Raw genomic sequence first — 26,723 nt, forward strand, 5'->3', positions numbered from 1 at the left:
TCCTCCTTGTACCTCTGGTAGAATTCGGCTGTGAACCCATCTGGTCCTGGACTTTTTTTGGTTGGTAAGCTATTGATTATTGCCACAATTTCAGCTCCTGTTATTGGTCTATTCAGAGATTCAACTTCTTCCTGGTTTAGTCTTGGGAGGGTGTATGTGTTGAGGAATTTATCCATTTCTTCTAGATTTTCTAGTTTATTTGCGTAGAGGTGTTTGTAATATTCTCTGATGGTAGTTTGTATTTCTGTGGGATCAGTGGTGATATCCCCTTTATCATTTTTTATTGCATCTATTTGATTCTTCTCTCTTTTTTTCTTTATTAATCTTGCTAGCGGTCTATCAATTTTGTTGATCGTTTCAAAAAACCAGCTCCTGGATTCATTTATTTTTTGAAGGGTTTTTTGTGTCTCTATTTCCTTCAGTTCTGCTCTGATTTTAGTTATTTCTTGCCTTCTGTTAGCTTTTGAATGTGTTTGCTCTTGCTTTTCTAGTTCTTTTAATTGTGATGTTAGGGTGTCAATTTTGGATCTTTCCTGCTTTCTCCTGTAGGCATTTAGTGCTATAAATTTCCCTCTACACACTGCTTTGAATGCATCCCAGAGATTCTGGTATGTTGTGTCTTTGTTCTCATTGGTTTCAAAGAACATCTTTATTTCTGCCTTCATTTTGTTATGTACCCAGTAGTCATTCAGGAGCAGGTTGTTCAGTTTCCACGTAGTTGAGCGGTTTTGAGTGAGATTCTTTATCCTGAGTTCTAGCTTGATTACATTGTGATCTGAGAGATAGTTTGTTTTAATTTCTGTTCTTTTACATTTATTGAGGAGAGCTTTACTTCCAAGTATATGGTCAATTTTGGAATAGGTGTGGTGTGGTGCTGAAAAAAATGTATATTCTGTTGATTTGGGGTGGAGAGTTCTGTAGATGTCTATTAGGTCTGCTTGGTGCAGAGCTGAGTTCAATTCCTGGGTATCCTTGTTGACTTTCTGTCTCGTTGATCTGTCTAATATTGACAGTGGGGTGTTAAAGTCTCCCATTATTAATGTCGTTCCTTCTTTTGTAGTGTCTGAACACCTCAATCTTTATAGTCTCTTAATTAAAAGTATGATCACTTTTTAAATTGTGTGTGCTCTCAACTTTCCTTTCTTCTAGCTGAATGTAGTTCTGTGCCTTTACTTATTGTTGGCTACTATTCGTTGGCTTTTATAGGCTGTATATCTTTACTAGGTTCTTTGAGCTCATCTGCTTTCAGGATCAGGCTCCATCAGTTCAGTCTTTCTTTCCACTGCACTTCCCCTCATTTCCTTTTCACTAATTTCTTGTTAGTGTACTAGCTTGTACAACTCTACACTAAGAATCATGATGTTCGTTTTACCCCTTATCCTAATGTCCATTATCTATCTCTTTTATCTTCATTAACCCATGAGTGTGTACCATTCAGAAATACTTCATGAAAAAAATTGAGTGAAAAATAGTTCTATATGAAATAAAGTTTTAATATTATTGAATCTCAATTTCCTCTACCAAAGAGAGAAAAAAACATTATTTTTAAGTTAAATTATTTTAAATATGTTTTAAAATATATACATATAACAATATTTTAAAAAATATTAATACTGATCCAAAACAAAGACAAAAAACAAGCATTTAAAAAAAATAAGGGGAATTAACTTTTGCTTTCTATGCATTACGTCTTCTTTTCTTCTTTAGCTGAACTAAAAAAATAATAATAATAAAAGCAATTGTGTTGCCAAAAGTTGTTGTGAATGTGAACGTGGTAAAAGATTTGAGGAGTAGAAATTGAATAAACCTTATTCCTTGGAAAACAGTAGTGATTCATTCAATCTGTGCAAAGGGATGTTCTAACCAAAGTATTTCATTTTGTGCTTTATGTTTTATGATGGAAAGAGTAGACGAGAATCTACTTGAATACCAAACGTTTCTTGTTATGCAACTGTTTCCATTTTCAACTGCCCTGCACATATAAATGTTTAAGAAAAGTAGATTTTACCTGAAATTTAGATCTCATCTTCCTTTTTTAATTTCAATTTGGAACTCTAAGTGTATAGGCTTATTATTGATTGTGAGTACCTTAGATGATGATAATGATGATTATCATCATGGTCATATTTATAACATTAAAGGCTCCTTTCATATTCGAGGTTACCTTTCAATGTAATGAAATGAAATCAGAAGTTGTTCCTGTAGGAGATGAACATAACAATGTGACTACTGTATGCACCTCCAAAGTTTCACTCTAATAAATTATAGCTCTGTTCCACCTGACTTAGAGATTATAGAAATAAATTCGAATGATAGTAATAATCCAGGATCTATGCGGGAAAAAATGATATATCTCGTCTTTACTGAAAAAAGAAAAGATTCAATTAGCTAAAGTTATGTAAAACTCATTTATCATCTCAGTCTTTAGAATACTTCTGAAAACATCCATTAAATACCTCAAGGACCAAGAAATTCATTATACATGGGTACCAATTCAGAATACAATATGCTAAACACCTGCTATCTTGTTGTCAACAATAAATGATTACGAACTACTATGTTAACATTTAGAACCTGTTAAAACAGGCCATTGTGAATACAAGTAAACAATGTCAATACGAGTAAAATTGGTTTAAAAAGATGCTAATATTTTACTTTGGAGTGACGTTAGTTACCAAAAATATATACACAAATCAAAACTGTTTAAAATAATTTGTATGTGATCTTAGGAGAATATCAAGCTGAAAAATAGTAATATCATCTTAGATTTCACACGTGAAACATGTAGAGTTAATATGCATGCATAATTTTTGCATAACATCTTTAATTATGAATATAAAAGTAAAGAATAACTCATATTTTTCTGGGAAAATAAATAAAATAATATTTAACAGAACTCTAGCTACTGAAGTATTATTTGAAGGAGTTTTAAAATCATTGTTGTGCGAGAGGAATATATGATTTTTGAGTTTTTTATAGTCTGCACAAGTACAATTGGAAAAGTAATCATAAGTACTTTGGTATTGCAAGGACTCATTAGCTGAGCTACCTAATTAAAAATAAAAATCACTTGTTTTAACCTTTTAACAAAAATTATTTTCTCATAAAAGAATCAAAGTATGTTTAATACTTCCTTGGATTTTTAAAGAGGTAATGAGCAGTAAATTCACCAATTATTCATACATATTACTAAATGTCATTTGTTGATGAGCAGCGAAGTACGAAGGAAAGATATCATCTAATAAAGGGAGAGATTTGGGTCCGATTTCATACTCCATGAGTTCTCATTCTTCAATGAAATGCTTGAATAATTTTATGCACAGCATTGCAAATAAAGGTAGAAAATTCTTCAAATCTGTTTGACTTTGGGCTTAATTGAAATGCCTCTTCCACAATCACGTGTGCTAATTCAACCAGCAAACTTGATGTGTTTTTAAATGATACAAAGCTAGATAGTATATCACATTTTGCAAATGATACATCCCGATGTTAAGAAAAATCTGTGTTGCTCTTACCAATCCACTGACTTGAGTTTCTGTAAATCTCTTTTATCTGCACCAATAATTACCGTACTTCAGCAAGGCAGTTTTAATTAAATGTCATCCTTTAAAATCAAGAAACACTTACAAGGTCAAGTAGGTCTAGGATAAAACTAAAGTGTGCTCTCAAATCATGGATTACTTGATATTCTGCTATAAAGAAAAATCGTAAATGGGGCATACATAATTCTCCTCATACAATTTTAATGAGATTTTGACCAGTTCAGAATTGTTTTCTCTGTATAATTTTGCAATTGTTCATTGAAGGATAATGCTTTCTTACATTAGAATATGAAAAATACTTCTACGGGAAAGCATTTCATGCAATAAGTGTTATGTTTTATATATTTTATGAAAATAATTTTATAAGTATAAACATTTTTTGTGAAAAGAAGTGAAAGAACTACCCAGTTTACAATTCTTTAGCTGTATTGTAGAAGTTCAAAGATAGTGCTTTTAACTTTTTCATTGTATTCGTGTGTGTGTATAATTAAATACGTAAAGTATATAATATATGCTGTACTATTTCTAAGCCAGTAAGGGGATGAACTATATTATATATTGATTTCAATTGTTTGAGAAAAAAAATTCAGTCTCTAAATACTAGCTTTTCATACCATAAACCACACCTCCATTTTGTATACAATTACATTTTTTTAGTATCTACTGAATACATACTGAAGGGAAGGCAAAAAGAAGTAAGCAAATAATTATCAGGAATAGTAAAAAAACCCTCATATACGACCTGAAGTTTTAAGAAACTGTAATAATAATATTTATTAATTATGTTAATGCAAAAGCTACCTTATATGATAAATGGACAAAGTGAAAAAAAGAAAATAAACCTGCCCCAGATTATGCAACTTGTTAGTGGCAACCCTGACATTTGAACCCAATGCTAAAAGGGGCCTAGAATGTATAATCTTATCTTTTAGGCTCTTCAGCCTCCGATAGGTGAAATTTTACAGTTTGGACGAGAGAGGATTTGAGAGACAGTCCAGTAAAACAGGACTATCGGAACCAAGACTGAGGAATATAATAGCATTGCGTGTTTGGGAAGACAAAACTTTCTCTTATATGCAGTCCTGTCTAGTTCCCCTGTTTCATCTCAAGCTTTGTATTAAGAAACATGAAGAGCTTATGTGCATACTTTCTCATCTCTGTATCTTTGCATGTGCTATCACATCCATTTGGAAGCCCTTCCCAAAGCTTCCAAATAGGAAAAAGCTTCCTGTTTCCTTTAAAATTCAACTCAATGACCATCCCAATTTTAAGTCTATCTTCCATTTCTCCTCTGTCCTTTTATAGTCCCCTAGTATAGCATGTTATTTAATTTTACATGTTTTTTAACTTATCTTTTTATGTGTCAGTAGTGTCTCACACAACTACTAGTACATGGCAAATAATTAAAAATCTGTTGAAATAAATTGAACTTGTGCATGGATGTTGTCTTTTTATGGTTTTCCTCTCAACCTTTTATGTTATTCCTGATACATATGAGAAATTCAGCCTTCTAAAGACTAAATTGATGAGTTAATAGGCTATACAATATTACGTGCTTGACATGTGTGCATGACTTTGCCTCTGCTAGGCCTGAGCTTAAATACCATTTCTGCCATTTAGTTGTCGTTTAATTAGTCCAGATGTTCAGTCTTCTTGAACCTTCATCTCTTCATCTATAGACCAGGGAATATGTACTCAGGAGGCCGAGGTTGGAGGATCACTTGAGTCCAGTAATTCAAGGCCAGCCTGAACAACATGGCAAGATCCCATCTACAACCACAACAAACAAACAAACAAGCAAACAAAAGACAACGAAACACAAAAACTACACACTACCTTCCCATGTGATGACCACCAATACAGAGTGAAATAATATTTGTAACAAGATCATGACTAATCCAAAGGATAGTCAATGTTCTATTGAACAATGTTCTATTGAACAATGTTCTATTGAACATGGTAGTTATTGTAATTGGTGTTAATGTTGTTATTATCATAACTATTCTTATTTTTATTCCTTAAATATATTTCAACCTGACCCTTCAACAATATTTTAGATAGGATATTGAATTAGAACATTTATAAACTAATGAATAGAGATAAAATAGGAGATGTGGAGTTTCAAGTTTTGAGTGCTTCAAAGGAAAAAAAAAAGACATTTTGAAAAACATAAAATTTTTAAAGGGGAGTGCAGAAAATTATATGTAGACCAAATTTTGACAAGTTTCATATGGCTACCAGGCTGCCTATGGATATTCATTTTATAGAGACTGCTGAATTTTTCCACAGTTCTGGAAAAAAAACATTGAAATTTCCATATAATTATGTATACGACCTTTGAGATACTGGGGGACTTCCTAAAGAGACATAAAATAGCGGACTAAAATCATTTGAACCATTTACAGACTGAACATGAGTTATATTAGTGCAAAGTAAGACATTCTTATAAATGTTAAAGACTTTAAAACAGTTTTAATAATATCTCAAGGTTGCTCATATCTATTCTAGTCATGTAAAACTCCCAATTCAGGACTTTCTTAAGTCAAAGCAATCAATAATATGCTTTAGTTAATCACAGGTGAACTACTAAATTATGTTACTGGAACTGAAAATCAATTCAAATTAAACCTTTTGTGACACTTCAACACAATTCAGGTCAATGTTTTGGGCTATTTCTCTAGTTGCATTTAGTATCATTTGTTCAGGGATATCTTATAGTAAGTTAAAGGTCTATTTCTCAAAGTGCAAAAATTGCATTGCTTTAATAAATTCAGCCAATTCTCATTTTGGAAAACAAATATTCAGTAAAATCAAACAAAGTGTTTTGGACATCAGCTTTAACAAAAATTGTGCATTGTCGATTATATTTGCAAATCCAAAAATAGCATTGCTCATGCTCAAAATATTCAAATTCACAAAGCAAACTAAAACTGCATATTCATTTTCTTGACTTTTACAATTAGCTATATTTTAAAATATTGATGACTATGCATAAGGACATTTTTGCAAACCCATTTAAAATCCACAAATACACTTGAATTTCATTCAGCATCTGATCATATTTGACTCAAATATGATTCAACATTTTTTTTACGTGGGGAATTTTAACGTCTAAGGAGTATTTTTATTAAGTTTTCTTCAGTAAGAAACTCTTCGCTTCTTGTTTAGAGAACACAGGTAGTGATTTTCCTAATCATATGTCTGAATCTCTGCTGAACCTTCTCCCAGCTTTTCTCCAAAAATTACTTTGCCACTGTATAGTATGTATTTTTACTAAGAAATTATTATAAAAACATTCTACTATTGATTATTTGATTCACTATTTCACTTATTCATTTCAACATCTATTAAGATTTTGCAAAGTGCAAATCAGACTTTCCACTCATTAGGAATATATTATTTTTACACAGAACAATTGCTTTGTAAATATTAATATAGCAGGGATTTATTATATAAGAACTGCATTAAAAAGTACAGTGAAGCCCGGGCACGGTGGCTCATGCCTGTATTCCCAGCACTTTGGGAGGCCCAGGTGGGCAGATCACGAGGTTGGCAGATCACGAGGTCAGTAGATCGAGACCACCCTGGCTAACACGGTGAAACCCTGTCTCTGCTAAAAATACAAAAAATTAGCTGGGCTGGTGGCGGGCACCTGTACTCCCAGCTACTCAGGAGGCTGAAGCAGGAGAATGGCGTGAACCCGGGAGGCGGAGTTTGCAGTGAGTCGAGATGGCGCCACTGTACCCCAGCCTGGGTGATAGAGCGAGTCTCCATCTCAAAAAAAATTAAAAATGAAAATACAGTGAAAGCCATTAGAAATTCTTGGAAGAAGTAATTTTTAATCATGAGAGCTACAATTTCATAAAAAGAGTGGCCTTTTAGCAAGAGCCCAAAAGATAACTGCGGTACCATAGATAGAGCCAGAGGGATGGAACTCTGGACCATAGGAATGACATCAGCCAAAGAAGCGATCTAGGAGAATGCAAAGCACATTTGAGGAACATTATACAGACAAGAGTCTTCATTCATGGGAGAAGTGTGACACTAATGCTCAGATGATTGTTAACAATGTTTAGCAATAAAGCACATTTTAATTGAGGTATGTACATTGTTTTTTAGACATACTATTGCACACAATAAACTACAGTATAGTGTAAACATAACTTTTACATGCACTAGGAAATCACAAAATTTATGACTCATTTTATTGTGATATTCATTTTACAGTAGTGATGTGGATCCAGATCTGCAATATCTCTGAGGAATTCCTGCATTGAATTTGATAGTTTTATGAGCAGGAATATGATAAAATAATAATTAGTTTAGAGAAAGGAAATCTGGAAGTGGCATGGACAAGGGACAATGGGTCAGTGGAGGAGGATTCTAGGAGCCTTGCCTGCCATCTTTCTGGCTCCTATTTAGAAAGGAATTGGTAGAGTACATGTACAACTAAGGACCTGGTCAGGTTTTGGGGGCTGATAGCAGTCAGAATAAAAATGAAAAAATATAAATGACAGAGATAGTGAAAAGAATACATCAAAATAACTTAGACATTGAAAGAACTTAAACAAGTAAAGTAGTCAAGGCCAGGGAAATGTCTGCTAAAAATTGCTTAAGAAATATGAACAAATATGTTGCCTTTCTGAAAAGTGTTTTTTCTATTCAAGTATTTTTTGGATATAGACCTGATGCAGGCACAGAGAATGAGATTAAATATATAGCTTGTTTATTCTTTTTTTCCTTCATATATTGCAGATTGAAAATGGTCACAAATTCTTTAAACTCAACCCCTTGTGATACAGTCTATTTTTCCTTGCCTTGAATCTGGGTTGACTTATGACTATTTTGATCAATGGAGTATGGCTAAAGTAAAGCTGTACAGATTTAGACCTAAAATTCAAAGAGACTGGTAGCCTTTGCCGTGGTTTCTAGGATCCCTGAACCATCCTATAAAAAGTCCACCTAGCCCACTGGAGAGGGCTTGAGTCTACACGGAGATAGAAGCAGCCCAGTTTAGCCCAGCCCAGTTATCAGATGAATATCACTAACTGGATCATAAGAATCACCCAGCTGAGTTCTGTGTAAATTCCTGACCAACAGAAATGCAGTTGTTGCTTTCAGCCACTAAGTGTTGTATAAATTGTTAAACAGAAAGAGATGACTGTAATAATCTACTTCCCAATATTTCTTGTAGGAGAGATTATCCTACTTTCCATAGTTTCACATAAAATGAGTTCATGGATTCATTTATTGAACAATAAATATTAATATGTACTGAGACACTATATATGAAGCATTGTAATAGACGCTCAGAATATGCAAATGAAAAAGATACAGCCTCTGCTCTCTAGAGGTCACAATCCTGTACAAAAGTAAGAAAGATTAGTAAAATAAACCATTAGGATACTTTTTACTATATCAGAAGTTTTCAGGGATTAGCCATGTGTAAAGGGGAAATAGGGGAAATGTAAGAAAAATTAAAAGAAAGAAAAATAAATTGACCTAATGATTTTTAAAAAGCTCATTGTTTAAATAAGCATGCAAACCATAAATAAGGCTTTCAAAAGGAAAGTTCCATATACATTTAAGGTCATAAGCAAATGAAAATTTTCAGTCCTGTAGAAAAATAAAACGATAATTTAGAATTTGAAATACTAGGATCTTTCCTCAAATTCTAGTGGTCACCCAATATCACCTTGGATACTTCATGTATTGGTTTTATATCAATTATTCTAGAAGAAAGACTTTTTTATGTTGAGAGAATCTTTATTCTTAGTTTAATTTTTTGATGACCAAAAGAAAAAAAATGTTTGCTATAGAAGTAATGGCTATCTTACATAATTTGGTACTAATAGTCTTCCTTCTTCCTGTTACGTTTTGGAGCAGCAGACTCGTGAAATAATCCTTCTGCTTTATTTTTAATTTTTTACTAAATCTAAATCTCCTCATTAATATTCCTGGTTCACTTATTAGTCCTCCATAGTTCCTTCCTACATGTTGGCAGAAAAAGTTTCTATTAGCCTTCACCTCAGTTTCCCTTCTCCATTTTGCTTATTTTCCAAAAACTGGTCCCATTTCCGGGCTCAGTTCTTCCCCCCGTAGAGAGACCATTTATAGCCAATTCTGAAAAACGTAAGCACCAAGAGCCTGACAAGGGGCTTATTTTTGAGTAGCCTTCTAAGATAATTGGTCTTTGGCCACAAATGGCCAGTAGCTGCCGTTTGGACCCCATCTCTTTTTTCTGATCTTCTTCACTGTTAATCTAACCAAGATAGAGCCAATGCTGAGCAACAGATATTACCATTTACTGAAGGCCACCTCCCCCTCCTGCCAAGACTCACAAGGCAATGGTATCAGGAAATAAGGCCTGTTGGGAGGTAATTAGGTCATAAGGGTACAGCCCTCATGAATGGGATTAATGCTCTTATAAAAGAGATCTCAGAGCATTGCCAGTCCTTTCCACAGGCTGTGAGGATGCAGCAAAAAGATTGCCTTCTAGGAATTAGGAAACAATCCCTCACCAGATACCACATCTGTCAGTGCCTTGATCTTGGACTTCTCAGCCCCTAGAACTGTTAGAAATGGATTTCTGTTGTCTGTAAGCCACTTAGTCTATGGTATTTTATTATAGCCAACTTAACGAACTGACATCATAACACTGTGTAGGCAAGTAGATGGGCAGGGAACAGCTATATGGACAAATAAGAAAGCACACAAGATCTCTAATCACTTGTCCAAGCATATTTGTCTTTGCTTAACCAAATTTATGTCACAATTGTCTAGCTTAAATAAACTTGAATAATGCAATAAAAAGGACAAAAAATACCTTCTTTCAGAAACAGCACTAAGCCACCCCTTTTCTTTTTGAGATGTATGTTGTTATCAAGCATTAAAATACATTTCTCACACTTTTGTCACTAGTTTTTTTTCTTTATATTCAGATATCCTATCATTAAATTATTACTGACTACCTCACAGTAAAACAGTAAGTACCATATTTGCCTCTTGGATTTTATTTAGTTTAAATGCACTGTTCTTTCTATGTTTTGTTCAAAGTAGATGTCAGAGTTAAGTGTAACTTTTAGTTTTGATCTACCTTACTAAAGTTTTATAATGCCTTCTTTTTCATCCTGTGTTAAATCTCAGGATTGTGTTAAGTAGAGAAGCCCCATAAAAACATCCTGTAAGTAAAATGGAAAATAAGATAAAATATCAAAAATATAGAAGTCTGACTTGCACTTATCACTATTAGATAAGCAAATAACTGCATCAACCCCTAAGCCACTCAGTTATATTCTTTGCCCTAAATGGCTTCTAGCAGTGAAATCAACATTTCAAGCATAGTTTTCAGCAGTGTTGTCAGACATTTCTCAAGGTCTGAACCCTACACCATGGATGGAAGTTAAGTCTGGTAGGAAACATTTTTTTTCTTTCTCTCTGCTAATGAAGACATTTTCAAGCAAAGATTTAACATGATTTTCTAGGTGGTAAAAATCTGATGTGTTCCTCTGCTTTTAAATTAAGGTAGTAATTTGGCAGTCACAAAAGTAATCTTGGCTATGTATCTAAAAACATAAAACCAAAACACTTGTAGCTGCCAGGTGTCTAATTTTCTGCCTGTCACACTCATGTGTATGAACTGAGAAGTCAGGCTGTCTTGTACAACGTCTGAAAGCCCAGTTCGTACTTCAGTTAAAAAAAATTTTACATGGCCCACTCAGCCTTCTGGACTTAGAGCTGCTTTCATATTATATTAAAAAAAAGCACCCTTACCCAAAAGGTTATAAAATTTCTCAACTTTTAACTGGGGAATGCAAATTATTTGAAAGTAGAGCTTTCCTTATAGGTTTTATCTGTCCATGAATGGATCAGGTGACTAGTGTAATAATGATTTAATGTAATAATTCATACAAAAATTAATAAAATGTGCTTATTTTTCCACCAATTCAGTTAGTAATTTGGCTAAATCCCTAGCTGAATAGATCAAAATAGTGAACATACTGTGTGTAAATAGCCAGCATGCTCTCTGTCATCTCTTAAGGGAAATGATTTGATTTAAAGGGCACACAGTCTGCCTCCCATTCCAACCTAACAGGCACACTGACAAAACAGTTGGCGGAAACTAAGGCCAGGTCCTCTGCTGGGAATTCTGTATATGTTATCTTGTTAAATGCTCATGATAAGCCTGTGAAGTAATGTTAAAGAAAAACAAATATTTATGACACTTGTTAAAGAGGATACAGAGGACTTTTATCTCAGTAGATATGGGGACCACTGCAATAGAGTCTTTAGATAGAGGAGACAGATTGGGATCAATTTTAACTCCAACAAGAACAAGTGGGAATTTATAGCTAAGGAGCAGGTTTGGGGGATGGGGGCGGTCACAGGATGAATATTTACTAAAAGAAAATATCAGAGGTAAGGGAGATTCTTGTTAGGCCAACTGGACAGAATTCTGGCTGAAGGGAAGCCAGGGTGAGAAGATATTGAGTCTAGAGGATGAGGAATTTGATCAGGTGTAGAAGGTGGTCAGATACAAAGAAAGGGGAATTTTTTTTTTTTCTAACTTACTAAGTAGGATTCTTGCTCAAACTGAATTCTACAAGGACAATAATGAAAGACCAAGGTCAGGCCTAGTCCAACAGAGGGTTCAGAGAAGCTAAAGTTAGGTCAAAGGCTGTGCTCATGCCTCTAATCCCAGCACTTTGGGAGGCCAAGGTGGGAGAATCCCTTGAGGAAGACTTGAGTTTGAGATCCCGGTCTACAAAAAGCTTAAAAATTAGCTGGGCATGGTGGCACACACCAATAGTCCTAGTTACTCAGGAGATTGAGGTGAGAAGATTGCTTGAGCCCAGGAGTTTGAGGTTACAGTGAACTATGATCGCACCACTGCACTCTAGCCTGGGCATTAGAGCGAGACTCAGTCTCTAAAAACAATTTTTTTAAAGAAAGTTAGATCAAGGGAAGACAGTCTTTGTCAGTAGATATTTTAAAATTTAATAACATAGATAAGGAATGTGATGCTCTTTAAAAATAGTGTGTTTATAACTATTAATTGATTTAATTCAATTTCCAAGCCTTCTTTTTTCTTCAGCATTACCATGATTTGTTAACCTGAGAGTAGGATGAAAGCTTTCATATTATTTAAAGAAGAATGCTGAAAGTTTCTAACAAAAAAGAGTATAAAATATAAAAATCACTAAACAAACAATTCATTTTGAGTAAGTAATTTTAAAATCGAGCAAATGGTAATCCCAAGGCCATAAAAGTACAGGAATATTTTATTCATCAGTCAAGAGGAAAGTAAGTAAATCAAAAAGTAGCTGCTTATTATCCCCTCAATTCTACTAAAAGTTTGAGCAGACCCTGATTTACTAACATTTGCAGAGCTCTGAACAAAGAAAGACAAATCAGATTAATAATTAATTCACATTTGACAAAAATCATTAGGCTGTGGAACTGTTCCTATGAATTGCAGATCCCATCTGACATTCACCATATTATTGCTCATACCAATGTAGATATGGGCAAATTAGCTGTGAGTTGCTGAAAACGGGTTAGCTGAAATACAGATCAATGCTGTTATTATAAAGACAAAACTAGCACACAAAAATGCTTTTCTCCCACTGTCTAACATCATCCATATTGATGTTTTCTGTCAATACATAATAATACACTGTCACACTTGATGGGACAAGAGGAACAGATTACATAGAAATTGCGCTGGAATATGTTTTTATACATTGTTTCTCTGGAACAGTATAATCAAAATGATTATTGATTCAGGAACTTTGACTGCTTGTCCCAACATGATGCATGAGGTATGGCAGGAGAAGTTACTTATTTTTATTCATTTTACAGTTGTGTTTAAAAGTGTTGGTTTAAAGAAAAAAAAAATCTGTAACTTACTCTTTATCTTCTCCCCTTTCTTCCACTTGCACAGGGCAAAACCCATGGAGTGTTTCATGATTTTTCGTGCTCTCTCTGCAAATACATTTCCCTCCTCAATAGTTCCAAATGAGCTTTTCTTCACCAATTTTTTACCATCTTAGATAGTGTTGTCATCGTTTTTCACTGGCTTCCAGGTTGCTGTAGTGTTCTCCTTCCTCGTTTCCATGCGGTCCAAGTGGAGTTAGTTGGTATTACTCTTCTGATCAAAATTTGCTGTGGTTTCCCATATCACTGAATAAAACCAAGGTCTCCTTAAGACTCACAGTTGCTCCTAAAGCTCAATGCTTCCTTACCTCTCGGATCTCTCATCACCCAATCTGCCCTGTTCCCTTTCTGACCCCATCACCTGCTACTCTCCCTTATTCCTTGCACTGCTCAACAGCCATAGAGTACAATTTGTTATTGTCAGAACCTGCAGGAGACACATCTGACTTTCAGCCTTTTTATTTGTACCTTCCACCACCTAGATAGGTCACTTTCTCAGTGAGTCTTTCTTTGATACCACTCTATTCATAACCGTACCTTAATTCCTTTTTTCTCTTTTCTGCTATGTATTTCCTTTGAAATTATAATTAAAAATATGCTGCACATTTTACACATATTTTCTTCTTCATGAATCATTTAAATATAAGCTTTATCAAGGCACTGATTTTCTGTGGGTGTAGTGTTGATAGCATTATTTTTCACTGTTGGTGTCCTTGGCATCTGGAATAGTTCTTGGCACATGGTAGCTTTTCAATAAAATATTTCCTCAATGAATAAATGAATTATTCAATCAGGAAAAACATACTTCAGAGCCCTAATAATTTAAAATACTAAATATCTTCCAAAAGTAGGGGTTTATAGACAAAAATTCTAATTTTTATCTTATCAAAGCGGTAAACTCCATTTTGTATTAGCCATTAAACAAATAACTACTGCGACAAATATTTTACTAATATTTTTCTATTTACCAAAGCAAATCGCTGTTAATAGACCTCACTGAAATGGTGAAGGGTTTCATTATTCTGAATTGTCTATTCACAGATTTATTCACCATTTAATATAACTGAATGGAAATATAAAGTGTCTAAAACTTACTGCTAAAAGTCTGAGAGCCATATCCAATTGAAAATCAATGTGAAATACAGAGAAAACATTTTTAACATTACATGGGTAAACATTTGGAACAATTCAATATATACACAGATCTTTAGAAGGAAGTCTATCAGTAAGTTGAAGTATCCCTGGTCTTCACCCATTTGTCTCATTTATAGAAGATGGCACCTCCCCAATTTAGATTGCTTCATTCTTCCCCAAAGATATGCTTTAGGAGTAGTCTGGCATTATGACTCCTAGATAATTTAACAATAATAATTATTTTCTTAGAGATGAAAAAGATTATAGAGCTGGTAGAGTCAAAATCAATCAAAATACAGCTACAGGAAAACAGGCCCAAAACCTTATGCTCAGGATCAAACAGATCATTAATGGATGACCCAGACCAAAAGCCATGTCATCTGATTTGAGTCTTTCTGTTTTGATTATACTTGTATATTAGCATTAATTATATTACTTTATTCAATATAATACAAACATGAGAAAATGGGATACAAGACTTTTTGTTCTTTTAAAAATAAGTACCTCAGCCTGTAATCCCAGCACTTTGGGAGGTTGAGGCAGACGGATCACAATGTCAAGACATCGAGACCATCCTGGCCACCATAGTTAAACCCCGTCTCTACTAAAAATACAAAAATTAGCCAGGCGTGGTGGTGCACGCCTATAGTCCCAGCTACTCAGGAGGCTGAGGCAGGAGATTTGCTTGAACCAGGGAGGCGGAGGTTGCAGTGAGCCGAGATCACACCACTGCACTCCAGGCTGGTGACAGAGCTAGACCCCGTCTCAAAAAAACAAAAATAAATTTTAAAAAAAAAGTACCTTAGATTACTAAATAAATAGTTGTACATTGCTACAATTTTAGAAATTGGAAAAGCACAAATAATAGATTTACCTACAGCCCCACAACCCGTGTGTAATACTCTTCTCATTTAATATATTTAACATTCTTTATTTTATCCATTGAGATGATGCACATAGTATTTGTTCATCCTTTCAATTTAATAACATACTTTAAATTGCATATTGTAAGTTGTTTTTTATTATAATTTTATAGTATCACACACAAAAAAAATCATGTGATATACCTTTGATATTTTCAAAATGTACCCTCAGTTTTGAAGGTATTTGCCATTCCAAACTTACAGTGATTCAAATAAATCATTAGAATTGGAAGCATTACCACATTTTCTCCATACCTATGATGACAACCTCATTGCTAGACATATAGAAGTTACCTGACAAAATGTTCATTGAATAAATAGATAGTTTTTGTCTTCACTGAATGAGGATTCATTACAATTACATTATTGCAGACTTTAATTAGCTAATAGAATTAATGATCTTAATATGTAAATAAAGAAATAAAATTGAAGTTAATTGTCAACTGGATGTTCTTCATTTTTATACTAATTTATATTTAATGATGGAGATCATAATGTTTGGGCACATTTTCTGTTATTAGTTCTTCAATTTTGTCTTTGTCATATGGCAGAATTGGTTTTTTGCAAGTTACTTTCTTAATGACTTCCAACTAATTCCTTAACAATAGCTATATTTAAGTGATTGAAATATGAAATGAGCATGTTGAAGCATAGCCACTTGTTTCACTGCAGATGTTTTAAGAGTTCCAATCATAGATAATTACTATAATTAATGGAATTTTTTGATGCAACAATGACTTTTTTCACAGTTTTTACATGTTATTTTATCTCTGGTTTTCTTTCTATAGAAGCCTGGAATTTAAGTGTATTATAAGTTTTAGTCAAATGGGTTTTTTTGCTTTTAATCAAAATACAGCAAGTGTCCAGATGGTTGGCCTAAAGAAAAGTCGCTATGAAAGTTCCATTTATGTTCTTAACCAGTAGATTTAACAAAAATTCAACAGCCAAGCTTTCTGGATTGTGATATTAACATATTTTCTTTCTTTAAAATAAATTCACCAGAACCAATATCAAGCTGCTTCTACTTTAGGATGCAAAACACTGTATTTTCTAAAACCTTCCTTTAAAAATTATATTAAAAAGAACATACATTAAAATATTAACAATTATTTGTTCTATGTGATGTAATTATAGCTTTTTTCTGTTTTTACTTTTGGTTTATTTTCAATTTATTTCTTAAATAAGTATGTGACTTTTACATGTATTCTATATTATGTTTTTATTTGTGTTCATTTTCTTTATGTGCCTCTCAATTTAGTTTCCAACTCTTTAAGAAATATTAAAAAATCATCAATTTATTTTATTAGGCCAGGTGCTAAATAATAGCTTTTTATTAATACAATTACATTTATTCATCATAATATATTTACATTATGATATTATTATAATTTCCAAATAGAGAGCCTGCATTTTCTTTTCTGATCCTTCTGATTCCAAAGCCTATGTTCTTTTGAATTTGACAAAACAACTTCCCAGGAGCTGTTCAAACGTGATTTTTTATGATAGCCATGGAAGGTATATTTTGAATGATCCCAAGCAGAATTACTCCTACTCTGTGTGTTGTTACTGTGAATGGTCTGATATTTTATCTTACTTACAAGCTAACAAATTAGTCTGTCATATTTTCACAGATGCGAGTAGAAGACACAAAACTCCTAGGTGAGAGACAAAGGCCTGTATCACTCACTGCACAAAAGGCGGCATACACACTGGCATATTTTCTTGACTTCCTCTCACCCCACCTGAATGACATGGATGGGCACAGATGGATACCTGCTGCACATGCTCTCAGGCAGCCCTGGGCTTAGGGAACCAGAATCTTCATAACGGTCAACAAGCATGTTTTTCTTTCACTCAACTGGAAAACAACACTATCTTCGTCTTCCAAAGCTGTTATACTTACAAATAACATTGGAAAGATAGTCCTTAACAAAGAGCAATTAGCACCTAACTTGCTAGATGCACCAAAAAGATAAAAACAAACATGGAAAATTGTCTCTTAATAATATCCATCCTTAGTTTTGACACTCATTTGACTTTTGATGAAGTTTTCCATGATTATATCAATCTGCTGACCACTCTAATCTGGCCAACAGAAGCTGGGACCATAACTGTTCATTTTTTCTCATACAGTAACTAAGTTTAAAACAAATAGGACTATAATCAGCAAGATGAGGTTAATCTGCAGCATTGATCTCAGCCATGGCCTAGGGACCCAGCATAAGCCCGCTAATCTAATCTCATAATCCAGCAACGTCTACTTGCAAATGCCAAGTGGCTGTCTCTCTATATTGAAATTACCTCTTGGTCTAAGGAATTAATTCACATGTAAGAGGATGTATTAATGAATGTGTGACTCCGCTTTGGCTCACAAGGAGGAAATCCAGGGCAATCCTATTATCCATAACACCCCTTGTTCAGTGAGTAGAGTCAGACCTGAATGATTTCCATGGCTCAAGTGGTGTCATTATTCACTTCAGTGAAAGTCAGGAACACATTTTGTACCATCTTTTTATTCATTTGAAAAAAGTGTATGACCACAGGGCCTGCAAAAATGTTGAGTCTATTATGCCTCTGGGAGATCTCCACAGTCATACAGGATTACATGATATATTGTTGTTGTGTTCTTAAACCCTTGAAGGTCTCTTATGACCACCCTATAGTGAAAGTTCCTGTGTTTTGGCAAGAAAATGCCTGACTTCCACAAAAGAAGTATAATCCGAGGAGCACACATGGTGTCTTTGGCAAGAAAGTATTGTTTAAAATTGATTCTTCCTACCCATGAGCATGGAATGTTCTTCCATTTGTTTGTATTCTCTTTTATTTCATTGAGCAGTGGTTTGTAGTTCTCCTTGAAGAGGTCCTTCACGTCCCTTGTAAGTTGGATTCCTAGGTATTTTATTCTCTTTGAAGTAATTGTGAATGCGAGTTCACTCATGATTTGGCTCTCTGTTGGTCTGTTATTGGTGTATAAGAATGCTTGTGATTTTTGTACATTGATTTTGTATCCTGAGACTTTGCTGAAGTTGCTTATCAGCTTAAGGAGATTTTGGGCTGAGACAATGGGGTTTTCTAGATATACAATCATGTCATCTGCAAACTACTTTAAAGTTCATATGGCACCAAAAAAGAGCCCGCATCACCAAGTCAATCCTAAGCCAAAAGAACAAAGCCACAGGCATCATGCTACCTGACTTCAAACTATACTACAAGGCTACAGTAACCAAAACAGCATGGTACTGGTACCAAAACAGAGATATAGATCAATGGAACAGAACAGAGCCCTCAGAAATAATGCCACATATCTACAACTATCTGATCTTTGACAAACCTGAGAAAAACAAGCAATGGGGAAAGGATTCCCTATTTAATAAATGGTGCTGGGAAAACTGGCTAGCCATATGTAGAAAGCTGAAACTGGATCCCTTCCTTACACCTTATACAAAAATTAATTCAAGATGGATTAAAGACTTAAATGTTAGACCTAAAACCATAAAAACCCTAGAAGAAAACCTAGGCATTACCATTCAGGACATAGTCATGGGCAACACCAAAAGCAGTGGCAACAAAAGCCAAAATTGACAAATGGGATCTAATTAAACTCAAGAGCTTCTGCACTGCAAAAGAAACTACCATCAGAGTGAACAGGCAACCTACAAAATGGGAGAAAATTTTCACAACCTACTCATCTGACAAAGGGCTAATACCCAGAATCTACAATGAACTCAAACAAATTTACAAGAAAAAAACAAACAACCCCATCAAAAAGTGGGCCAAGGACATGAACAGACACGTCTCAAAAGAAGACATTTATGCAGCCAAAAAACACATGAAAAAATGCTCACCATCACTGGCTATCAGAGAAATGCAAATCAAAACCACAATGAGATACCATCTCACACCAGTTAGAATGGCGATCATTAAAAAGTCAGGAAACAACAAATGCTGGAGAGGATGTGGAGAAATAGGAACACTTTTACCCTGTTGGTGGGACTGTAAACTAGTTCAACCATTGTGGATGTCAGTGTGGCGATTCCTCAGGGATCTAGAACTAGAAATACCATTTGACCCAGCCATCCCATTACTGGGTATATACCCAAAGGACTATAAATCATGCTGCTATAAAGACACATGCATGCGTATGTTTATTGCGGCACTATTCACAATAGCAAAGACTTGGAACCAACCCAAATGTCCAACAATGATAGACTGGATTAAGAAAATGTGGCACATATACACCATGGAATACTACGCAGCCATAAAAATGATGAGTTCATGTCCTTTGTAGGGACATGGATGAAATTGGAAATCATCATTCTCAGTAAACTATTGCAAGAACAAAAAACCAAACACCACATATTCTCACTCATAGATGGGAATTGAACAATGAGAACACATGGACACAGGAAGGGGAATATCACACTCCGGGGACTGTTGTGTAGTGCGGGGATGGGGGAGGGATATCTTTAGGAGCTATACCTAATGCTAAATGACAAGTTAATGGGTGCAGCACAGCAGCATTGCACATGTATACATATGTAACTAAGCTGCACATTGTGCACATGTACCCTAAAACTTAAAGTATAATAATAATAAAATAAAATAAATTGTGAGGTCCCTCCAGGTGTGACTTACATCAGTCTGGGGATGCATTTGGCTAGCTGGTTGTCCTTAGGCATCATAATTCCTTCAAATAATTAAGTTCTTGTTTGTATGAAGTGTCTTAGGTCAGTCTGTACAATCTGTCCTGTTTGTCCATATCACAAGCCAAGTAATTCCTCTGCCCCCTGAAATTACTAGCTATAGGAGTAGGAGAAGAAGACATCTGTAGGAGCTGTGGCATGTTTTGCCTGAAGGTACAAGAACTGGGACCACCACCTAATCTTTTCTATTGACTCTTCAGTAATGTTCAGGGGAATGGCAATTAGAGCATGGTAAAAGGCATCTATCAGGGGATGGTACACTATATCAGAGGACCTCAAGACCACCCCTGGGCTCAATGATTCACTATAACAACTCATAGAACTAAAAGAAAAGAAAAGAAACTTGTTATACTCAATGTTATTATTTTATTACCGTGAAAAGATACCAGTCAAAATCAGCAATGGGAAAAGGCTCATGGAGCAAGGTACAAAGGAAACAGGGCTAAGTTTTCAGATGTCCCCTCCCAGTAGAGTTTCATGAGGATGATCTTAATTCTTCCAGCAACATTGTCTAATGTTGGAAGTGTTGCCAACCCATGCCTTGCAGTAAAGGGATATTATTGGAGATCAGTCACACAGGCATGCAGTGCTGTGCAACTAACCTCAGATACTCATCCCCTCCAGAGAAGAAAGAGTCCTTCACTGTAAATCACAAATGTTAGGACAACCTCAACTGATTAGGGCATACAAAAGCATTTCTATCAAGCAGAATATTCCAAGGGCTTAGCAGTTATCGCTCAGGATCCTGCCAAAGGATCCTCTTGGACACAGGGCTTTCTTTGGAATGTGTAAGGTTTTGAGCCACCCTGGCCTTCTAAGTTAACCCTTTCTTGACCACAAACCTAGCTACATTTAAGGTGCTTTCAATAGTTTTGGAGAGCTACGCAGAGTGTTTTATTTCATAAGGAAGGTTCATAGAGAAGTTTTGAAAGGCAAAGATTATAAATGTCTCTTCCCCCAACCCCAACAGCTTCCAGGATCTGAGATATTCCCTCCTCAAGTTCCTAAGTTGTTATTTCTCCTCCATTACCAAAATCTAGGCACAGCTCTCTATAATAGCTATGACTATACCATATTTTTCAATCAGCCCTTCCTTACACTCAAAATTTACATTTGGATTGATCACATACAAGAGGAAAAAAATTTTATAAAATTACAGAAATATATTATATTCCTGACTTTGCTCCATGTGGGTAACTTTGGTGAGCAGTGTACTCAACTAAGTGATTATTAGCCTTATGGTGAAGGACTATGTCCACCCAACTAAAAACTCAGAAGGCTACGTCAGAATTAAGCTTATCTCTCCTAGGACACATCTTGGATGGGCTGCCACACTAAAACTGCATCCATCAGGCAAACCTGGATTTGCCATTAGAAGAAAGAATGAACCACCATACCCAGGAATGGTCAGGACAGAATCCTGAATTTTTAAAATAGGTCCATTTACCACTCTTTTTTATTTTATCATAACCCATGGATCAGCCAAGAGAAAATGATCTTTTTATGGAGGCATACACATTCAGTGACCAAACCTCCTTACAAAGGTGTATGGACCTGGAATACTAAGTGAGGTGGACTCAGCCAATTTTGGCAAGACTCACAAATCTGATATGCAATGGTTGCCCCTGTATCAGAAACAGAATCTTTTACTATTTCCCTAGTCTATAATTGTGAAGATATTTCCATGTTCTGTATGATGATGGATCCAGGCAACAATGGTCATTCTAGATGTTGCAGTCTCCATCAGCAGCTTGATTTCAGTTAGTCTCATCAGGGAATGGACACTTACCATGAGCAAGTGCCTAAATCATTCAGATAGTTTTACCTGTTTTTAATCTGCTAGTTTGTAGTTTTCTAAATTTAAAACAAAACAGGTTGCAAGAAATATCCCAGGAATAAGTAAAACAAACAAACTCCATCAAGGGAAGCACCAGCCAGAGTTATTAAAAATTACTTGAGTTCTACCCACTGAGTGAAGTTACCACATACCTTTTCAGTTCTGAACAGCAAGTGCTGAGTTACAGCTACAGTAACTTAGTACACGTAATCAGTTTTCAGCTTAGATAATGCATCAGTAAACCAGCTCCAAACATTTAAGGAGACTTCTGTGAATTGGTGGTTTTACTGAACTGGCATTGTTGCTTCAGATGGCAGAATGGTTTAACATTGTTCCACAAAGACCTAACAATTACTTTTTCACGTAATGCTGTCATGCTACTGGAGGCCTGTTTATTCCTGAACTTCCATTTGACATGAGAAGTATTTTTGTCCTGTCTCATCTTGTTAGTCATTGAATTTCAGTTGGCCCACCCTAAATGGAGAACATCAGGTCACAGACTCATAAAACCCCTGTAAGTTAGGGATTCTGCTTTCTTTAATTATTAGCCATATAATATAGTATTGTAATTACTGCTTTATTAGTGTTCTCCTTCAGTTCTACTTCAGTAGAAGTAGAACTACTACTTCTACTTCAGTTCTACCTCAGTAGAACACTAATAGGTACTTTAGTGTTGGTGTATACCTTGCAGCCATGTTTAAGCAGTATTAAATTAATGAGTGCTTCCAGATTTGCCTCACTTTGTCATAGGTTCCAATCAGCAAAATCATCCATCACAGAGTCCTATATCTCAAAGCTAATTTGGGATGTGATGTGCTGATATTATTAGTACTATTCTCCATGCAACCTTTCCAGATCAGGATAATCCCCTCTGGGATTTTGAGCATTCCTTTACATACGTAAAAGTATGTAAGCCAAAGCCAAATGTGCATTTAGCAGTGGAAGTCACAACAATAGTACATTAAGTTGGCTGAAAGTTGGCTGTACTGACAACATCATATTTGCTTTCTTCCTGTATTGAGAAATTTGTCCAAATCCTATCAGTTGAATTCAGGTACCTCTGCTCCACAAGATGGGGATGTGTGTGGCTACATCAAACAGAGCCATAAATGTTTGAGTGTCTCACCTCCCCCAGATTCCCCAGCTTATTCAGAGAGATGTGTATGGCTGTCAGCCCTATTGGGGAAACAGGGATTTTGGCAAAACCCTTGATCTTTTTTCAAGGGCTAACTTTGGACTAGAGGGAAGAGAGAAATTAGGGGGCAAAGGAGAAATGATTACTCCACACCAGTGAGCAAAGCTTTGCATTCACTTTCAATTTTGAGTAATTGCTTATTTGAGGATCAACAGAATGAACTTCTAATATTTTCAAAACACTGTTTCAGCTTTGGAGTTCACTTGACCCAGCAGCTACAGCTACGTTGTTTCTGACTAGGCTGTACTATTTATGCTTCATTGTCAGGACACCCTTGCTTCCTCTGCAATCATGGATAAAAGGAGCAAAAAAGTAGTCACCATTTGGACACGTTGTTCTGATACTACTTCTTTCTTTTTTTGTGATATAGACACTTTAACTTTTCAAATATTTTCTATCTTGTGATTTAAAGTTTAACTTTAAATTTAACTTGCATACTAAGTTTTATGTTAGTTTATATGATTGTGAATAAAGATAGTTTTACCTCCCAATATGGATAGCTTTTTGGTTTTTGAGGCGGATAAGGGTTAGGGGATACATTATTTTACTGGCAAGAACTACCAGTGCCTTGATGAATAAAGGTAGTAAGGGTGGGCATTACTGTCCTGTTCCTGATCTTAAGGGGAAAGCATTCAGTCTTTCGCCATTTACCATTATGTTAACTATGGGTTTTTCGTGTTTTAGCTGGTTGATGGCATTCCCTTCTCTTCCTAACTTCTGGAATCTTCTGATCCGTAGTCAGACATGTTATACATTGAGCCACTGGGCCCCACTCATCTTCCTAAATTCTTGTGAGTTTTTACCATGACAAGATAATGGATTTTGATAATTTTTTTCTTTTGAGATGATTATGTTGTTTTCCTTTCTTCTTTCTCTTAGGATTGGCGAACACAAATCATGTCCCAAGTTCTGCCTTCCACCTGTGAGTAAATACTTTTGTAAACAAATATTTACCGGAACACAGACGAGCCCATTTACTTACTCAGCATAGCTGAATAATTTCTAACAACTGTCACATGGACTGCAAAGTCTAAAATATTTACTATTTGGCTTATTATAGAAAAACATTTACCAAACATGATTTATTATGTTAATATGATGAAGTCATTAATTAGTTTTCAGATGTTAATTAAACGTCCATCCCTGAGAAATATCACAGTGTTATAGTGTACAATCTTTTTAACAATTAATTGATATTTTGCTGATATTATATTAAGAATTTTTCTTTTCTTTATTTTTAATGTTTGTATTTTTTTTTAGACAGGGCTTCACATTCTCACAGAGGCTGGAGTGCAGTGGTGCCATCGTAGATAACTGCAGACAACATCCTGGGCTTAAGCAAATCTCCCAACTCAGCCTCTCAAGTATTTGGGACCACAGGCACATACCACCTTGCCTGATTTTTTTTTTTAATGTTTTTGTAGAATAGGATCTTTCTATGTTGGCTAGGCTTGTCTCAAACTCTCAGCCTCAAGCTATCTTCTCACCTCTGTCTTAAAAGTGCTGCAATTACTGTTGTGAGGTGCCACCCTGGTCCTTGTTAAGAATTTTTGTGTATTTTTTATGATGCATACTTATCTTTAGTTCCATTTTCTGTCATGTCTTTTGTCTAGATTTGGTCTCAGAATAATACTGACCTCCTAGAATAAGTTGGAAAGTAGTCCCCCTCTTCAAAACTTTTGAAGACCAGTTGTGTATTGTTTATTATTTAAATATTTTATAAAATTTACCCATGAAACTACCTGAACCTGAGCTTATTTGGAGGGGACTATTTCTAATTACAAATTTAATTTTGTTACTTATTTTATGGGTCTAACAGATTTTGTGCTTTGTGTTGAGTCATTTTGGTAGTTGGTACCTTCATAGGAATGTGTCTATTTTATCTAGGTTGTCCAATTTATTGTCATAAAGTTGTTAACTATATCCACCTATATCCTTTTCAGTTGTGTAGGGTTGGTAGTGATGTCTCTAGTTTTATTTCTCCTTTTGGTAATTTGTGTTTTCACTCTTTTCTTCTTAGTCAGTCTAGCTAAGGTTTGTGAGTTTTGCTGACATATTCCAAGAACAATTTTTTTGTTTCATTAACTTTATATATTGTATTTTCTTAATTTCATGGATATCTGCTCTAATCTCTATTATTTCCTCTCTTCACCTTGCTCTGGTTTTACATTCTTTAATTATTCACCACATAATATAGTATTGTAATTATTGCTTTAATCAGTCATATATTTTAAAGAAGAGAAGAAATAAACAAATACATATGTATTGCCTTTTGTTAATCTACATATTTAACACTTCTGAGATGTTTTTTATTTATTTATGTGGGTTCAAATTACTATCTGATATCAATTCTTTTTAGTCTCATGGATTTTAGTATTCAAAGGAAGGTCTGCTATGAACAAACTATCTTAGCCTTTGTTTATTTCTAAGTATCCTTACCTTGCCTTCATTTTTAAAGAAGAGTTTTGCTAGAGAGAGAATTCCTTGTTTTCAAAGTGGGTTTGTTTTGCTTTTAGAACTTTGAATATGTCATTACACTGTTTTGTGTTCTCCATTGTTTCAGATGGTAATCCGACGTATAAGTAATGGGCTGTTTTATTCTTGGTGCTTTCAAGACCTGATGTTTTGTTTTGAACAGGTTGATACATTTAGGTATGTTTCTGTGTATTTATTCTACCAAGGATTTAGGGTTTCTTTTTTATATTCAAAAGTATACAGAAATGTCTTCATCAATTTGGAAATTGGTCAGCTATTATTTTTTCAAAATTTTTGTCTCTTTCTCTTCCTTTGAGATTTTCTTTATAGATATATTGATATACTTTACAGTGTTTTACTGATTTCTAAGGCTTTGCTCATTTTTCTTTAATTTATTTATCTTCTGTGTTTTTTCTTCAGTTGAATAGTTTGTATTGATCTACCTTCAAACTCACTAATTATTCTGCCACCTCAAATCTGCTGCTGAGCTCTTCTGAATTTTCTAAATTTCAATTGCATTTTTTTAAAATCCATAATTTCCATTTGGTCCTCTTCAAATAATTTATCTGTCCTTATTTTGTTTTGTGTTTGTTGATTCACTGTTATTACACTATTAACTCTTCAGGCATGATTTTCTTCTATTTTTAAACTTGTTTTTCATAGCTTTTCTGAAGTCTTTATTTGATAAAACCAATATCTACTGACTGTTTCTCCCTCCTTAACTGTCCTGTATCTTTGGATGTCTCCATTTTTTATAGACAGCATATCATAGCAACTCTGAATTCTATTTTTCTCCTTATAAATTGATGTTTTATTTTTACCTTTTTATAAATTTGCTAGGATTGTTTGTTTGTTGGTTGTATTTTTTGTTTGTTTGTTTTAGGGTTCAGATTTACCTCAGCTAAATCTATGAAATCTGTCTCCTCCATGGTTTGTACTCCCTAATGTCCATGTTAAGTTTTTGTTTGTCTGACCATG

At 34.8% G+C, this 26,723-nt stretch overlaps 1 long non-coding RNA gene across 1 annotated transcript; it reads right to left on the reverse strand.

Annotated features, from left to right (window-relative positions):
* Nucleotides 1-4,887: 4,887 nt before the first annotated feature.
* On the reverse strand, nt 4,888-25,796 carry LOC129050653 (uncharacterized). Its single transcript, XR_008514323.2, has 3 exons — nt 25,710-25,796; nt 13,452-13,724; nt 4,888-5,312 (listed from the first exon to the last, which is right to left on the reverse strand). It is a non-coding gene; the product is annotated as an uncharacterized LOC129050653 (long non-coding RNA).
* Nucleotides 25,797-26,723: the final 927 nt, after the last annotated feature.

This window comes from Pongo abelii, chromosome 1 (genome assembly GCF_028885655.2).
Source record: "Pongo abelii isolate AG06213 chromosome 1, NHGRI_mPonAbe1-v2.0_pri, whole genome shotgun sequence".
NCBI lineage: Eukaryota > Metazoa > Chordata > Mammalia > Primates > Hominidae > Pongo > Pongo abelii.